Raw genomic sequence first — 16,389 nt, 5'->3', positions numbered from 1 at the left:
GAACAGAACGCAACCGCGTCACAAAAAGAGATGCCCAAAGAACAAGTGAGGCAGCACAAAGTACAACAACCAAGTACAAAGTACCGGCTGCCACAAATCACAGGTACAAATAAAAACCCGGCGCAACCCAGCCGGAAGCGTGCCAACCTAGACAATAAACAATACCCCACACAGACATGGAGGGAACAGAGGACTAAATACACATAATAATCATGAGGAGATGTAAAGCAGGTGTGTGGAAAACAAGACAAAACAAATGGAAAAATGAAAGGTGGAGTGGCGATGTGGCATGTGGGAGACCCCCCAAACGTACTCTGGTCAGATGAGACTAAAATGTAGCTTTTTGACCATCAAGGAAAACGCTATGTTTGGCACAAACCCAACACCTCTCATCAACCCGAGAACACCATCCCCACAGTGAAGCATGGTGGTGGCAGCATCATGCTGTGGGCATATTTTTTCGTCAGGGACTGGGAAACTTGTCAGAATTGAAGGAATGATGGCAAAAGGTGGCTCTACAAAGTATTGACTTTGGGGGTGGGGGGGGGGGTGAATAGTCATGCACGCTCAAGATTTAAATTTTTTGTCTTATTTCTTGTTTGTTTCACAATAAGAAATATTTTTTAAAGTCTTCAAAGTGGTAGGCATGTTTTGTAAATCAAATGACACAAACCCCCCAAAAATCTATTTTAATTCCAGGTTGTAAGGCAACAAAATAGGAAAAGTACCAAGGGGGTGAATACTTTCTCAAGCCGCTGTACAAGGGTGTTACCAGATCCATTTAAATCTATGGACAAGGAAGCTATTGAGACATTTCAATGTAACAACTCTCAAGTAGATTCAGTACTTCTCTCTCAGATCTATATATCTACAGGGGTGAAATATGCTATGAAAGTGACGCAGCATTTTTCAGGAAGTAGCCTTGTATTTTTTTTGTTGCCTTTGTAGGCTTTTAGAAGGGTCTTCAATGGGCAAAAATGTAGCACAATGGTCTTCAGTGCAAAAACATAATAAAAGGCATCTGGCCAAAGTAAATTCATCCACAAACACAAATATAATTATATATATATATTTCACACGATTTTGATAATATATTCGTCAAGCCCATTCAAAATATTAGGGGACAGGACCTGGAAGTATGAAGTACGAAACAGTTCGGAAGATCCAGATTGAAAGTTTAAATAATAATAATTTGGTGGGTGCTTGTACATATTTGTCCTATTTCACATATGTGAAGTGGAAATGTGTTTTATGCATATCCCAACTCTCCCCGAGACACCTCAGAGAGGGGTCACAGTCAGTGTTGGCCATTATTAATGGCGACCATGGAACAATTAGTGTAGATAGTTTTTTGTATGCTTAACTAGCTGGCTAGCAGATGTTTCACCTTGTCAGCTCAGGGATTAGAACTAGCAACCTTCAGTTGCTGGCCCAACATTCTAACCGCTAAGCTACCTGCCGCCCCAGTATAATTGTAAACACTATAAAGGTGGAAAACTGCAGAAAGTAATGCTGAAAGATTACTTTGTGATAACCTTCAGACTCAGAGTATACACAAAAAAACACAAGCAGCAAAAATATGTGCATCTGTTGGTTGTCATTCCTCTCTTTATCTGGTAAAGGACACCAACAGTGTCCATTTTCAAAGAAGCTGTTGGTCATCTACATTTTGACCGCAAACTCCTGCTGCTAGCTAGTCATTTTTATGTTTTTATGTTTTCAATATAGGTTTTCAACTTTTAATTATTTGGGGAGCTTGGCACATCTGTATCTGGGGAGTTTCTCCCATTCTTCTCTGCAGATCCACTCAAGCTCTGTCAGGTTGGATAGGGAGCGTCGATGTACAACTATGTTCAGGCCTCTCCAGAGATATTTGATCTGGTTCAAGTCCGGGTTCTGGCTGGGCCACTCAATGACTTTCAGATACTTGTTATGAAGCCACTTCTGCGTTGTCTTAGCTGTGTGCTTAGGGTCATTATCCTGTTGGAAGGTGAACCTTTGCCCCAGTCTGAGGTCCTAGGCGCTCTGGAGCAGGTTTTTCATCAAGGTTCTCTCTCTACTTTGCTCCGTTCATCTTTCCCTCGATCCTGACTAGTCTCTAAGTCCCTGCCACTGAAAAACATCCCCACCGCATGATGCGGCCACCACCATGCTTCACCGTAGGGTATGGTGCAAAGTTTCCTCCACATGTGACGCTTGGCATTCAGGCCAAAGAGTTCAATCTTGGTTTCATCAGACCAGAGAATCTTGTTTCATTGTCTGAGAGTCCTTTAGGGGCCTTTTGGCAAACTCCAAGTGGGCTGTTATGTGCCTTTTACTGGCTACTGTATGGACACAAAGGGCTGATTGGTGGAGTGCTGCAGAGATGGTTTCCTTCTGGAAGGTTCTCCCATCTCCACAGAGGAACTCTGGAGGTCTGACAGAGTGACCATCGGGTTCTTGGTCGCCTCCCTCACCAAGGCCCTCCTCCCCCGATTGCTCAATTTGGCTGGGCGGCCAGCTCTAAGAAGAGTCTTGATGGTTCCAAACTTCTTTCATTTAAGATTGATGTAGGCCACTGCATTCTTGGGGACCTTCAATGCTGCAGAAATGTTTTGGTACCCTTTCCCAGATCTGTGCCTTGACACAATCCTGTCTCGGAGCTCTACGGACAATTCCTTCGACCTCATGGCTTGTGGCTTTCCAAATGATTTATTTTTTACCCCTTTTTCTCCCTAATTTTGTGTATCCAATTGGTAGTAACAGTCTTGTCTCATCAAGGTCGAGAGCCGTGTGTCCTCCGAAACACAACACAACCCAACCAAGCCGCACTTCTTCTTGACACAATACCCACTTTACACGGAAGCCAGCCGCACTAATGTGTCGGAGGAAACACCGTACACTTGGCGACCGTGTCAGCCCGCCACAGGAGTCTCTAGTGTGCGATGGGACAAGGACATCCCTGCCCGCCAAACCCTCCCCTACCCAGGATGACGCTGGGCCAATTGTGCACCGCCCCATGGGTCTCCCAGTCTCGGCCGGCTGCGACAGAGCCTGGACTCGAGCCTTTCCAAATTATGTCCAATCAATTGAATGTACCACAGGTGGACTCCAATCAAGTTGCAGAAACATGGATGATCAATGGAAACTTGATGCACCTGAGCTCAATTTCGAGTCTCATAGCAAAAGGTCTGAATACTAACGTAAATAAGGTATTTCTGTTTTTTATTCTTAATGAATTAGCAAAAAATAAAAAATAAACTGTTTTTGTTTTGTCATTATTGGGTATTGTGTGTAGATTAATGAGGAAAAAAACGAATTGAATCAATTTTAGAATAAGGCTGAAACGTAACAAATTGTGGAAAAAGTCAAGTGGCCTGAATACTTTCCGAATGCACTGTATCATACCCCCCCCCAAAAATGCTAACCTCCCCTGTTTTTGTAATGGTGAGAGGTTAGCATGTCTTGGGGGTATGATCTTTGTGCCTCTGTAACTTTATCACGCATCATTATTCACAGTTCATTCATGATTATCCAAAATCATTGTAGCATCCACATTAATGTAGAAGTGTAGAAGATGAATGTAGAAGAAATATATTCTATTTTTATTTAAAATAAAAATGTCTCCAAAATGACAATACATTATTTACCATTCATTTCTATTGGGCACAACATAATCTGAAACACAACCAAAATAAAAAACTGAAAATGCTTCCAACATGTTTGTAGAGCCACAAGCTTGATGTAGTCATTGCGTGCTAGGAATATGGTACAAAATACTAAATGTTTGACTACATTAACACACATATAAGTGAATTTGTCAAAATACTTATGAAACCTTCAAATGGGGGTACTAGATAGATAAAGTGCTTTCATTTATAAAAAGAGAAACAGATAAGCATGAAAATACCCTCAAATAAAAGGTGACATTCTGATATGTCGCCTCATATGAAACATTTTTATCTCAAATCCAAAATGTTGGAGTATAGAGACAAATATAATTTGTTTTATTATTTCATTTTTTATTTAAAAAGATTTACCCACCTGCTAGTTACAGCCTTGTCTCATCTTGGCAACTCGTCAATGGGCTGGGAGAGGCGAAGGTTGAGACATGCGTCCTCCAAAACATGACCCGCATAGCCGCCTACTTAACACCCTGCTCACTTAACCCAGAAGTCATCCGCACTAGACTTCCACACTCCATCCCCCAGGGCAGCAGCAGCCAGGTCCAGGGGCTGGCAAGGTCTGATTATGCATCGGTGCTGCCAATTAAGGTTATCATCAGTCAGTCTGCAAGCTTGCAAAGCCTTGAGGCTGCAAGTTTTCTTGGTGTCCATGAGGCCCTTCATTTTTGGTTTGAATCCTTAGTTTGGGCTTGACTGTTTCCAGTTTCCTTTCTGTATATATTTATATTCATCACCCCGAACTGAACAACAATAATCTGTTTGTGCTGGCCAACCAAGAAGTATTTGGTATTTTATTAGGATCTCCATTAGCTGTGAAAGCAGCAGCTCCTCTTCCTGGGGTCCACACAAAACAAGAAACATGACATAATACAGAACATTAATAGACAAGAACAGTTCAAGGACAGAACTACATACATTTAAAATGTCACACATAGCCTACATATCAGTACATACACACAATATATAGGTCAAATAGGGGAGAAGCATTGTGCCGTGAGGTGATGCTTTATCTGTTTTTTTAAACCAGGTTTGCTGTTCACTTGAGCAATCTGAGATGTAAGGGAGTTCTATGAAATCATGGCTCTATATAATATTGACATTTTCTTTAATTTGTTCTGTATTTGGGGATTGTGAAAAGACTGGTGGCAGTATTGTGACTGTGTCACATCTGTGTGTAAGCTGACTATGCAAACAATTAGGAATATTCAACACATTAATGTTTCTTAGAAAAAGAAGTGCTCTAGTCAGTCTCTCCTCTACCTTTAGCCAAGAGAGACAAGCATGCATAGTATTGATATTAGCCCTCTGATTACAGTGAAGAGCAAGATGTGCTGCTCTGTTCTGGGCCAACTGCAGTTCTTCTAGTTCCTTGTTTGCAGCACCTGACCACATGACTAGGCAATAATTAAGATAAAACTAGAGCCTGTAAGGTTTGCTTTGTGGAGTGTGGTGTCAAAAAAGCAGAGCATCTCTTTATCAAGGATAGACCTCTCCCCATCTTTATGACCATTGAATCAATTGGTTTTGACCATGACAGTTTAGTTTCCTCAACTTGCTCAACATCCACATTATTCATTATCAGATTCAGCTGTGGTCTAGAACAGGGAATGATTTGTACCAAAGATAATGCTCTTAGTTTTAAAGATGTTCAGGACTAAATATATCACTAGCCACTTTAAACAATGCTACTTAATATAATGTTTATAAACCCTACATTACTCATCTCATATGTATACAGTATGTACAGTGGGGAGAACAATTATTTGATACACTGCCGATTTTGCAGGTTTTCCTACTTACAAAGCATGTAGAGGTCTGTAATTTTTATCATAGGTACACTTCAACTGTGAGAGACGGAATCTAAAACAAAAATCCAGAAAATGACATTGTATGATTTTTAAGTAATTAATTTGCATTTTATTGCATGACATAAGTATTTGATCACCTACCAACCAGTAAGAATTCCGGCTCTCACAGACCTGTTAGTTTTTCTTTAAGAAGCCCTCCTGTTCTCCACTCATTACCTGTATTAACTGCACCTGTTTGAACTCGTTACCTGTATAAAAGACACCTGTCCACACACTCAATCAAACAAACTCCAACCTCTCCACAATGGCCAAGACTAGAGAGCTGTGTAAGGACATCAGGGATAAAATTGTAGACCTGCACAAGGCTGGGATGGGCTACAGGACAATAGGCAAGCAGCTTGGTGAGAAGAACTGTTGGCGCAATTATTAGAAAATGGAAGAAGTTCAAAATGACGGTCATTCACCTCGTGGGGCATCAATGATCATGAGGAAGGTGAGGGATCAACCCAGAACTACACGGCAGGACCTGGTCAATGACCTGAAGAGAGCTGGGACCCCAGTCTCAAAGAAAACCATTAGTAACACACTACCCCGTCATGGATTAAAATCCTGCAACGCACGCAAGGTCCCCCTGCTCAAGCCAGCGCATGTCCAGGCCCGTCTGAAGTTTGCCAATGACCATCTGGATGATCCAGAGGAGGAATGGGAGAAGGTCATGTGGTCTGATGAGACAATAATAGAGCTTTTTGGTCTAAACTCCACTCGCCGTGTTTGGAGGAAGAAGAAGGATGAGTACAACCTCAAGAACACCACCCCAACCGTGAAGCATGGAGGTGGAAACATCATTCTTTGGGGATGCTTTTCTGCAAAGGGGACAGGACGACTGCACCGTATTGAGGGGAGGATGGATGGATGGGGCCATGTATCACGAGATCTTGGCCAACATCCTCCTTCCCTTAGTAAGAGCATTGAAGATGGGTCGTGGCTGGGTCTTCCAGCATGACAACGACCCGAAACACACAGCAAGTGCAACTAAGGAGTGGCTCCGTAAGAAGCATCTCAAGGTCCTGGAGTGGCCTAGCCAGTCTCCAGACCTGAACCCAATAGAAAATCTTTGGAGGGAGCTAAAAGTCCGTATTGCCCAGCGACAGCCCCGAAACCTGAAGGATCTGGAGAAGGTCTGTATGGAGGAGTGGGCCAAAATCCCTGCTGCAGTGTGTGCAAACCTGGTCAAGAACTACAGGAAACATATGATCTCTGTAATTGCAAACAAAGGTTTCTGTACCAAATATTAAGTTCTGCTTTTCTCAAATCAAATACTTATGTCATGCAATGAAATGCAAATGAATTACTTAAAAATCATACAATGTGATTTCCTAGATTTTTGTTTTAGATTCCGTCTCTCACAGTTGAAGTGTACCTATGATAAAAATGACAGACCTCTACATGCTTTGTAAGTAGGAAGACCTGCAAAATCAGCAGTGCATCAAATACTTGTTCTCTCCACTTTATATACTCTACTCTATATCATCTACTGCATCTTTATGTAATACATGTATCACTAGCCACTTTGTTTACATACCCTACATTACTCATCTCATATGCATATACTGTACTCGATACCATCTACTGCATCTTGCCTATGCCGTTCTGTACCATCACTCATTCACATATCTTTATGTACATATTCTTTATCCCTTTACACTTGTGTGTATAAGGTAGTAGTTTTTGGAATTGTTAGGTTAGATTACTCGTTGGTTATTGCTGCATTGTCGGAACTAGAAGCACAAGCATTCCGCTACACTCGCATTAACATCTGCTAACCATGTGTATGTGACAAATACATTTGATTTAATTTGATTTGACTAGTTATTCACCATTGTTGCCCTTTCAGAAACATGGTTGACTGAAGAGACATGCTTTATCACGTCTCCTTATAATGCTGTTCACCACTGTAGGACATCAAGAGTCAAGAGTGGGAGGAGGAGTGTCCATTTTTGTTCAGACATTTTCAATTATTTGTAAAAGTGGACCTCACACTTACATCTGTGCGAGGTCCACTGATGTTGAATCTCTTTTCATTTTCATTTTTTGGTAGTAAAAAGTGGTAATTGGATGCATCTATTGGGCACCTGATTCTGACATTGGTAGTTTCTTTCATATCCTTGCATCAACCTTGGATTTGATTAATAATGAAGATTAAAAACATGTATCATCAGGCCGATGTGGAGTCTGCTTACCAGTATTTTCTCCCATCTTTCAATTATGTGTTTCACCACTGCTCTCTCTTAGTTAACCACATAAGAGAGAAGCAGAAGGGTTCTGGAAACCTTGGTTTATAACCGGTCACTCAAAATCCTCATAAAAAATATAAAAATTTGATAAAATGTTCTCATAAATCCCTTTCCCCTGAATTCTGCAAATTACAAAAAGTAATTCCAAGAATCTTTAAATAACATAAAGTAAACTTAGAAAATCATCAATCAGCTATTGAATAAAAAAAGCATCTACAACTATCCCATCTCAACGTATTGTTGTATATTAGCCCTGTAGTGATCCTGATGTTATTTCGTGTGAATTTAATAACTTTTTTTCCTCTCTGTCAAATAAGATTTAGAACATTTATGGAAATCCCTTGGATTACATTAAGGGACATTTCCCTTCTCTGCTTCAGTTTGATGTAATGGAGGTGATGGAGGTAATTGGTAATTTAAAGAAATCAGCAGAAGGTCATGATGAGATTGGTGCCTCTTTGGTGAAATCAGTATCTTCCTCGATTACTGAGCCTCAGTCTCACACTACCGTTCAAAAGTTTGGGGTCACCTTGAAATGTCCTTGTTTTAGAAAGAAAAGCATATGTTTTGTCCATTAAAATAACATAAAATTGATCATAAATACAGTGTAGACATTGTTAATGTTGTAAATTACTATTGTAGCTGGAAACGGATGGTTTTGTTTTTGGAATATCTATAGTCGTGGCCAAAATTTTAGAGAATGAAACAAATATTAATTTTCACAAAGTTTGCTGCTTCAGTGTCTTTAGATTTTTTTGTCAGATATTACTATGGAATACTTGTCACGCTCGTCGAAATGATCGGACCAAGGCGCAGCGTGGTGATACTTTTATTATACTTTTATTTCGAATGTCGCCAACAAAACAAGAAATAACAAAAGAACGTAAAGCTACGTAGTGCTCGCAGGCCACTACACATAGACAACTACCCACAATCACAGGTGGGAAAAAGGACTGCCTAAGTATGATCCCCAATCAGAGACAACGATAGACAGCTGCCTCTGATTGGGAACCACACTCGGCCAGAAACAAAGAAATAAAGAACAAAGAAATAAAGAGCATTTCATAAGTGTCAAAGGCTTTATTGACAATTACATGAAGTTGATGCAAAGAGTCAATATTTGCAGTGTTGACCCTTCTTTTTCAAGACCTCTGCAATCCGCCCTGGCATGCTGTCAATTAACTTCTGGGCCACATCCTGACTGATGGCAGCCCATTCTTGCATAATCAATGCTTGGATTTCGTCAGAATTTGTGGGTTTTTGTTTGTCCGCCCACCTCTTGAGGATTGACCATAAGTTCTCAATGGGATTAAGGTCTGGGGGGTTTCCTGGCCATGGACCCAAAATATCGATGTTTTGTTCCCCGAGCCACTTAGTTATCACTTACGGCAAGGTGCTCCATCATGCTGGAAAAAGCATTGTTCGTCAGCAAACTGTTCCTGGATGGTTGGGAGAAGTTGCTCTCGGATGATGTGTTGGTACCATTCTTTATTCATGGCTGTGTTCTTAGGCAAAATTGTGAGTGAGCCCACTCCCTTGGCTGAGAAGCAACCCCACACATGAATGGTCTCAGGATGATTTACTGTTGGCATGACACAGGACTGATGGTAGCACTCACCTTGTCTTCTCCGGACAAGCAATTTTCCGTATGCCCCAAACAATCGGAAAGGGAATTCATTAGACAATATCCTTGCCTGTGAAGCCCTTTTTGTGCAAAGCAATAATGACGGCACGTGTTTCCTTGCAGGTAACCATGGCTGACAGAGGAAGAACAATGATTCCAAGCACCACTCTCCTTTTGAAGCTTCCAGTCTGTTATGTGAACTCAATCAGCATGACAGAGGGATCTCCAGCCTTGTCCTTGTCAACACTCACACCTGTGTTAACGAGAGAATCACTGACATGATGTCAGCTGGTCCTTTTGTGGCAGGGCTGAAATGCAGTGGAAATGTTTTTTTGGGGATTCAGTTCATTTGCATGGCAATGAGGGACTTTGCAATTAATTGCAATTCATCTGATCATTCTTCATAACATTCTGGAGTATATGCAAATTGCCATCATACAACCTGAGGCAGCAGACTTTGTGAAAATTAATATTTGAGTAATTCTCAAAACTTTTGGCCACGACTGTACATAGGCATACAGAGGCCCATTATCAGCAACCATCCTGTGTTCGTGTGACGTAGAGGTCCGTCACTGGCCGCGGGCAGCATTTGGTACTTGAACGCACACACACATTCATCACTCCTCCCTGCTCCATTATCAGATAAGGTAACAATGTGGGTCGACACACAAGTTAACTTCTCTGTCTTAGTGCATACATTTCACACTTGTCAATATTCATATTTAATATAGGCAATATGTATTTTACTTATCGATGTTATGGATGAGTGCATTGTTTGTTTGTTTGTTTGTTTGTTTGTTTTGTTCCTATCTCTCTCTATCTCTGTAGCTTCCGGGTCTGCTGGATAAAAAAAAAAAATAATCTAAATAAAATTTTATTTGTCACATACACATGGTTAGCATGTTAATGCGAGTGTAGCGAAATGCTTGTGCTTCTAGTTCCGACAATGCAGTAATAACCAACGAGTAATCTAGCTAACAATTCCAAAACTACTACCTTATACACACAAGTGTAAAGGGATAAAGAATATGTACATAAATATATATGAATGAGTGATGGTACAGAGCGGCATAGGCAAGATGCAGTAGATGGTATCGAGTACAGTATATACATATGAGATGAGTATGTAAACAAAGTGGCATAGTTTAAAGTGTCTAGTGATACATGTATTACATAAAGATGCAGTAGATGATATAGAGTACAGTATATACGTATACATATGAGATAAATAATGTAGGGTATGTAAACATTATATTAAGTAGCATTGTTTAAAGTGGCTAGTGATATATTTGACATCAATTCCCATCAATTCCCATTATTAAAGTGGCTGGAGTTGAGTCAGTGTGTTGGCAGCAGCCACTCAATGATAGTGGTGGCTGTTTAACAGTCTGATGGCCTTGAGATAGAAGCTGTTTTTCAGTCTCTCGGTCCCAGCTTTGATGCACCTGTACTGACCTCGCCTTCTGGATGATAGTGGGGTGAACAGGCAGTGGCTCGGGTGGTTGTTGTCCTTGATGATCTTTATGGCATTCCTGTGACATCTGGTGGTGTAGGTGTCGTGGAGGGCAGGTAGTGTGCCCCCGGTGATGCGTTGTGCAGATCTCACTCCCCTCTGGAGAGCCTTACAGTTGTGGGCGGAGCAGTTGCCGTACCAGGCGGTGATACAGCCCGACAGGATGCTCTCGATTGTGCATCTGTAGAAGTTTGTGAGTGCTTTTGGTGACAAGCCAAATTTCTTTAGCCTCCTGAGGTTGAAGAGGCGCTGCTGCGCCTTCTTCACGATGCTGTCTGTGTGGGTGGACCAATTCAGTTTGTCTGTGATGTGTACGCCGAGGAACTTAAAACTTACTACCCTCTCCACTACTGTTCCATCGATGTGGATAGGGGGGTGTTCCCTCTGCTGTTTCCTTAAGTCCACAATCATCTCCTTAGTTTTGTTGACGTTGAGTGTGATATTATTTTCCTGACACCACACTCCGAGGGCCCTCATCTCCTCCCTGTAGGCCGTCTCGTCGTTGTTGGTAATCAAGCCTACCACTGTTGTGTCGTCCGCAAACTTGATGATTGAGTTGGAGGCGTGCGTGGCCACGCAGTCGTGGGTGAACAGGGAGTACAGGAGAGGGTTCAGAACGCACCCTTGTGGGGCCCCAGTGTTGAGGATCAGCGGGGTGGAGATGTTGTTACCTACCCTCACCACCTGGGGGCGGCCTGTCAGGAAGTCCAGTACCCAGTTGCACAGGGCGGGGTCGAGACCCAGGGTCTCGGGCTTGATGACGAGTTTGGAAGGTACTATGGTGTTAAATGCTGAGCTGTAGACGATGAACAGCATTCTCACATAGGTATTCCTCTTGTCCAGATGGGTTAGGGCAGTGTGCAGTGTGGTTGAGATTGCATCGTCTGTGGACCTATTTGGGCGGTAAGCAAATTGGAGTGGGTCTAGGGTGTCAGGTAGGGTGGAGGTGATATGATCCTTGACTAGTCACTCAAAGCACTTCATGATGACGGAAGTGAGTGCTACGGGGCGGTAGTCGTTTAGCTCAGTTACTTTAGCTTAATTGGGAACAGGAACAATGGTGGCCCTCTTGAAGCATGTGGGAACAGCAGACTGGGATAGGGATTGATTGAATATGTTCGTAAACACACCAGCCAGCTGGTCTGCGCATGCTCTGAGGGCGCGGCTGGGGATGCCGTCTGGGCCTGCAGCCTTGCGAGGATTAACACGTTTAAATGTTTTACTCACCTCGGCTGCAGTGAAGGAGAGTCTGCATGTTTTGGTTGCGGGCAGTGTCAGTGGCACTGTATTGTCCTCAAAGCGGGCAAAAAAGTGATTTAGTCTGCCTGGGAGCAAGGCATCCTGGTCCGTGACTGGGCTGGTTTTCTTTTTGTAATCCGTGATTGACTGTAGACCCTGCCACATACCTCTTGTATCTGAGCCGTTGAATTGCGATTCTACTTTGTCTCTATACTGACGCTTAGCTTGTTTGATTGCCTTGCGGAGGGAATAGCTACACTGTTTGTATTCGGTCATGTTTCCGGTCACCTTGCCCTGATTAAAAGCAGTGGTTCACGCTTTCAGTTTCACGCGAATGCTGCCATCAATCCACGGTTTCTGGTTTGGGAATGTTTTAATCGTTGCTATGGGAACGACATCTTCAACGCATGTTCTAATGAACTCGCTCACCGAATCAGCGTATTCGTCAATGTTGTTGTTTGACGCAATACGAAACATATCCCAGTCCACGTGATGGAAGCAGTCTTGGAGCGTGGAATCAGATTGGTCGGACCAGCGTTGAACAGACCTCAGCGTGTGAGCTTCTTGTTTTAGCTTCTGTCTGCAGGCAGGGAGCAACAAAATGGAGTTGTGGTCTGCTTTTCCGAAAGGAGGGCGGGGGAGGGCCTTATATGCATTGCGGAAGTTAGAATAGCAATGATCCAAGGTTTTACCAGCCCTGGTTGCGCATCGATATGCTGATACAATAAGGACCCGAGCAAAGGGAATTTGGCTGACTTTGTAGTGCCTGTCCCAAATGGCTCATTAATGTAAATGGGCATATTAAAAGACACTGTCAGTAGTGATGTAATTTTGTAAATGTTGTGGTGATATTGTTTAAAAAACATGTTGCAATGTATATACTTTAGTATGTTTAGTTAAATGGAAAATGTATGTTTGTATAGGTAATTGCTTAATTCATTTGTGTTAATTGTTCTGAGGGGAGGGGCTAGCCCTACAAAAGGAGCCTCTCTTTCAGTTTATGGGGAGGCCATTTTGGATTGAGCTGTGAATGGGGCAGCATTGTTTTTAGCTGTTCCATAAGGTATATGTTTGATGCCAGTACTGTTGTTTTTGTTCCGGAATCACTTTGTAAATAAACACCTTTGCACAGAAAAACATTTGCGGCTCCGCCATCTTTTTATTTTGATAGAGGTTAGGTTTTCCAGTATAGCCTTCTGGCCTACTCTACGTGACAGTTCCAATGGCACGTTGTGTTAGCTAATCCAAGTTTAACATTTTAAAAGGCTAATTGATCATTCAAAAACCATTTTGCAATTAGGTTATGTTAGGGTTGCGTCAATCGAATCTGGTATCAGGATAAATATGACATTGAGTCACCGATTGTATACTATGTTTTTTTTATTAGCTAAACAATAAGTGGTAAATAACATTTTTGTATATACAGGCTCTCAGTCCCACCTCGCAGGGCAAACAGAGAACTGACTTGTTCCTGACAAAGATTTTATAATATATATATATGTCAGAGTAGAGACTGGGCGTGGTTTAGACTTACCCAGCCTATCGTTGATTGTTGGCGCAGAGCTGGTCCCGGCCCCCGGGACCTCCAGCGGTCAGTCATTGTAGTTGTGTAGAATATACAGTTATCAGGCACCTGGCTCCTGTTATCTAACAAAAGACTGTTTGTTCTCGCAACACTATGTTCTGAATGTGCCACCCTAACTCATTAAACAGTTCCTGCCTTCATGTTAATCTGTATTTATCCATCATGAGAAAGGCCCATGGCCCTGAAACTGTTAACAATGTCTCAAGTCAGCTATGTTGCATAACACATACATCCACACAAGCCAACAGCAGATAATATTCAATCACATATATGGTAACGGGCTATAGTGCATAACTCATAGTTAGCACAGCCATAAACTGTTGTTCTGATTAAAGAAGCAATAAGTGGGAGGCCCCGGTGCACAACTGAGCAAGGGGACAAGTACATTCAAGCGTCTAGTTTGAGAAACTTACACCTCAAAAGTTCACAACTGGCAGTTTCATTAAATAGTACCCACAAAACACCAGTCTCAATGTCAACAGTGAAGAGGCGACTCCGGGATGCTGACCTTCTAGGCAGAGTTGCAAAGAAAAATCTCAGACTGACCAATAACAATAAAATATTAAGATGGGCATAAGAACACAGACACTGGACAGAGGGACTCTGCCTAGAAGGCCAGCATTTTTGTCCCCACCAGTTTTATTATTGCAGCTAAGGTGTGCTTTAGGACCGTATGGACGCCTCCGAGTGGTCGGGTAGGCTGTTTGAGGTGTTCAGCCGGCTGGATTTAGGCCCATGCAGACACCACAGAGCGGGCTGATAGGCTGAGTGAAGGCAAAGCTTCTGGAAGGCTGGCTGGATCAGCACAGAAGAATTGAGCATAGTTCGGTGTGTATGTGTTGCGCTCTTTCACCAAGTTGTAAAAGCAAGGAGAGCAGAAACTGCAGAAAACCTAACTAGCGAAAGCTGAAAACCTAACTAGTGTTTATTAGTTTCTATTCGTTTTTATTCTGTGTTTTTTGCTTCAATCACACTAGACCTACAGTATCAGTCAAAGGTTTGGACACACCTACTTATTCAAATATTTTTTACATTTTTTTTTTTACTATTTTCTACATTGTAGAATAATAGTGAAGACATCAAAACTATGAAATACCACATATGGAAAGTCCTGCAGCAATGTTCCAACATCTAGAGGAAAGCCTTCCCAGAAAAACGGAAGCTGTTATATCGGCACAGGAAGGACCAACTCCATATTAATACCCATGATTTTGCAATGAGGTGTTCGAGCAGGTGTCCAAATACTTTTGGTCATGTAGTGTATTTATAAAATGCTTACTGGCATCAATCAATCAAGAGGCAACAGGTCATACTCTTTTGTTCCAGACAACATCAGATACTTGGGCTACACATACTGAGACGAGGGGCGCTTTTTCACTCGCTCTGATGATTTCTCCAGTGAGATTCAGCCACTTGTAAATTGATGGAGAGACGAAACAGAATAGTTCTTTTTTTTTTGGTTGGTTGGTTGGTTGGTCAAATAGCATGGCTTACTTTGGCATCCATGAATATACACCACTGCTAGTAAGGTTACAGAACAGTAGACAAGCCTAGGACCCCTAAACTTACAGAGTACAGTGAAACAGTAGGTTTGTCTAATCGGTTCTGTAACGATATATATTCATATATTTGAGGCTTTCCTCTCGTGGATCTTGTTGAGGACATCAACAGTGTCCTCCAGCAGGTATTCAAAGAGGCTGTCGACCATCCTCATCTTGATGGCCAACTCCTCGTGCAGCCAATTCTGCATCTGGAGCTGTTCTCCAGGCAGCTCCTGATGCTGAAAGAGACCAACAGGATACATTAGTGTGTGTGCGTGTGTCAATTATGGACAATGACAAGACACTTGTAAAAAGTTTACCAGAATGTGGTCCACCCTGTCCACCTTCTTCCGCTTGAGGCTTGTTGCAAAGGTATGGCCAAACTTCTTGGTCAGGTCCACCTCTACCTTCTTGAGGCCATAGGCCTTTAAAACCTCATGTGTTATGAATGCCTGTGACAGACACAAACAGTATTAATACACAATAACGCATAACACTCACACACACACAATCAATCACACACACACACAATCTCTCTCACACACACACGCGCAAGACTTGACTCCACAAATCCTACTTTTGTCTCACCTGAACCTCTGCCATATTATCGAAGTTGAGTTTACACTTGTAGGTGCAGTGTCTGACCTCAGGCTTCTCCCATGGCAGCCTCTTAACTTTTCCTTCTGGGAAGATGTCCTTCAGGATCTCCCAGCTGAGGTCAAAAACAGCCTTTAGGAAAATTAGAGACATACTGTAGGAGGGTCACTCAAAACTACACAAAAAATGAGCCACCACTTCGATAAATCCTGTAAAAAAGGTCAGGACGGTTTTGTTCCCTACTATTCCACCATGTTAACTAATTCACACTAATTGGGTGAATTAGCTGATTGTGTGAATCAATATATGAATAGTGTGAATCTATGCTTTTACACCAAGGCTTACCATCCTGTAGCTACGCTTGCTACGGGTCTCCAGATCATCTCCCTCTGCATATATCCCCAGGGGGATGGTTGGCTTGTCTTCGTCAGCCAGGATGTGTGGCCCCTGGGCCAGCTTGCTTTGGGTCCAAATGTGTCCAGTGGCCAGGTGCACCAACCTGGTCACTGCAGGCACTGTGTGG

Source organism: Oncorhynchus clarkii, chromosome 28 (genome assembly GCF_045791955.1).
Source record: "Oncorhynchus clarkii lewisi isolate Uvic-CL-2024 chromosome 28, UVic_Ocla_1.0, whole genome shotgun sequence".
In the NCBI taxonomy this organism is placed as follows: domain Eukaryota; kingdom Metazoa; phylum Chordata; class Actinopteri; order Salmoniformes; family Salmonidae; genus Oncorhynchus; species Oncorhynchus clarkii.
This window is presented reverse-complemented; position numbering follows the sequence as displayed.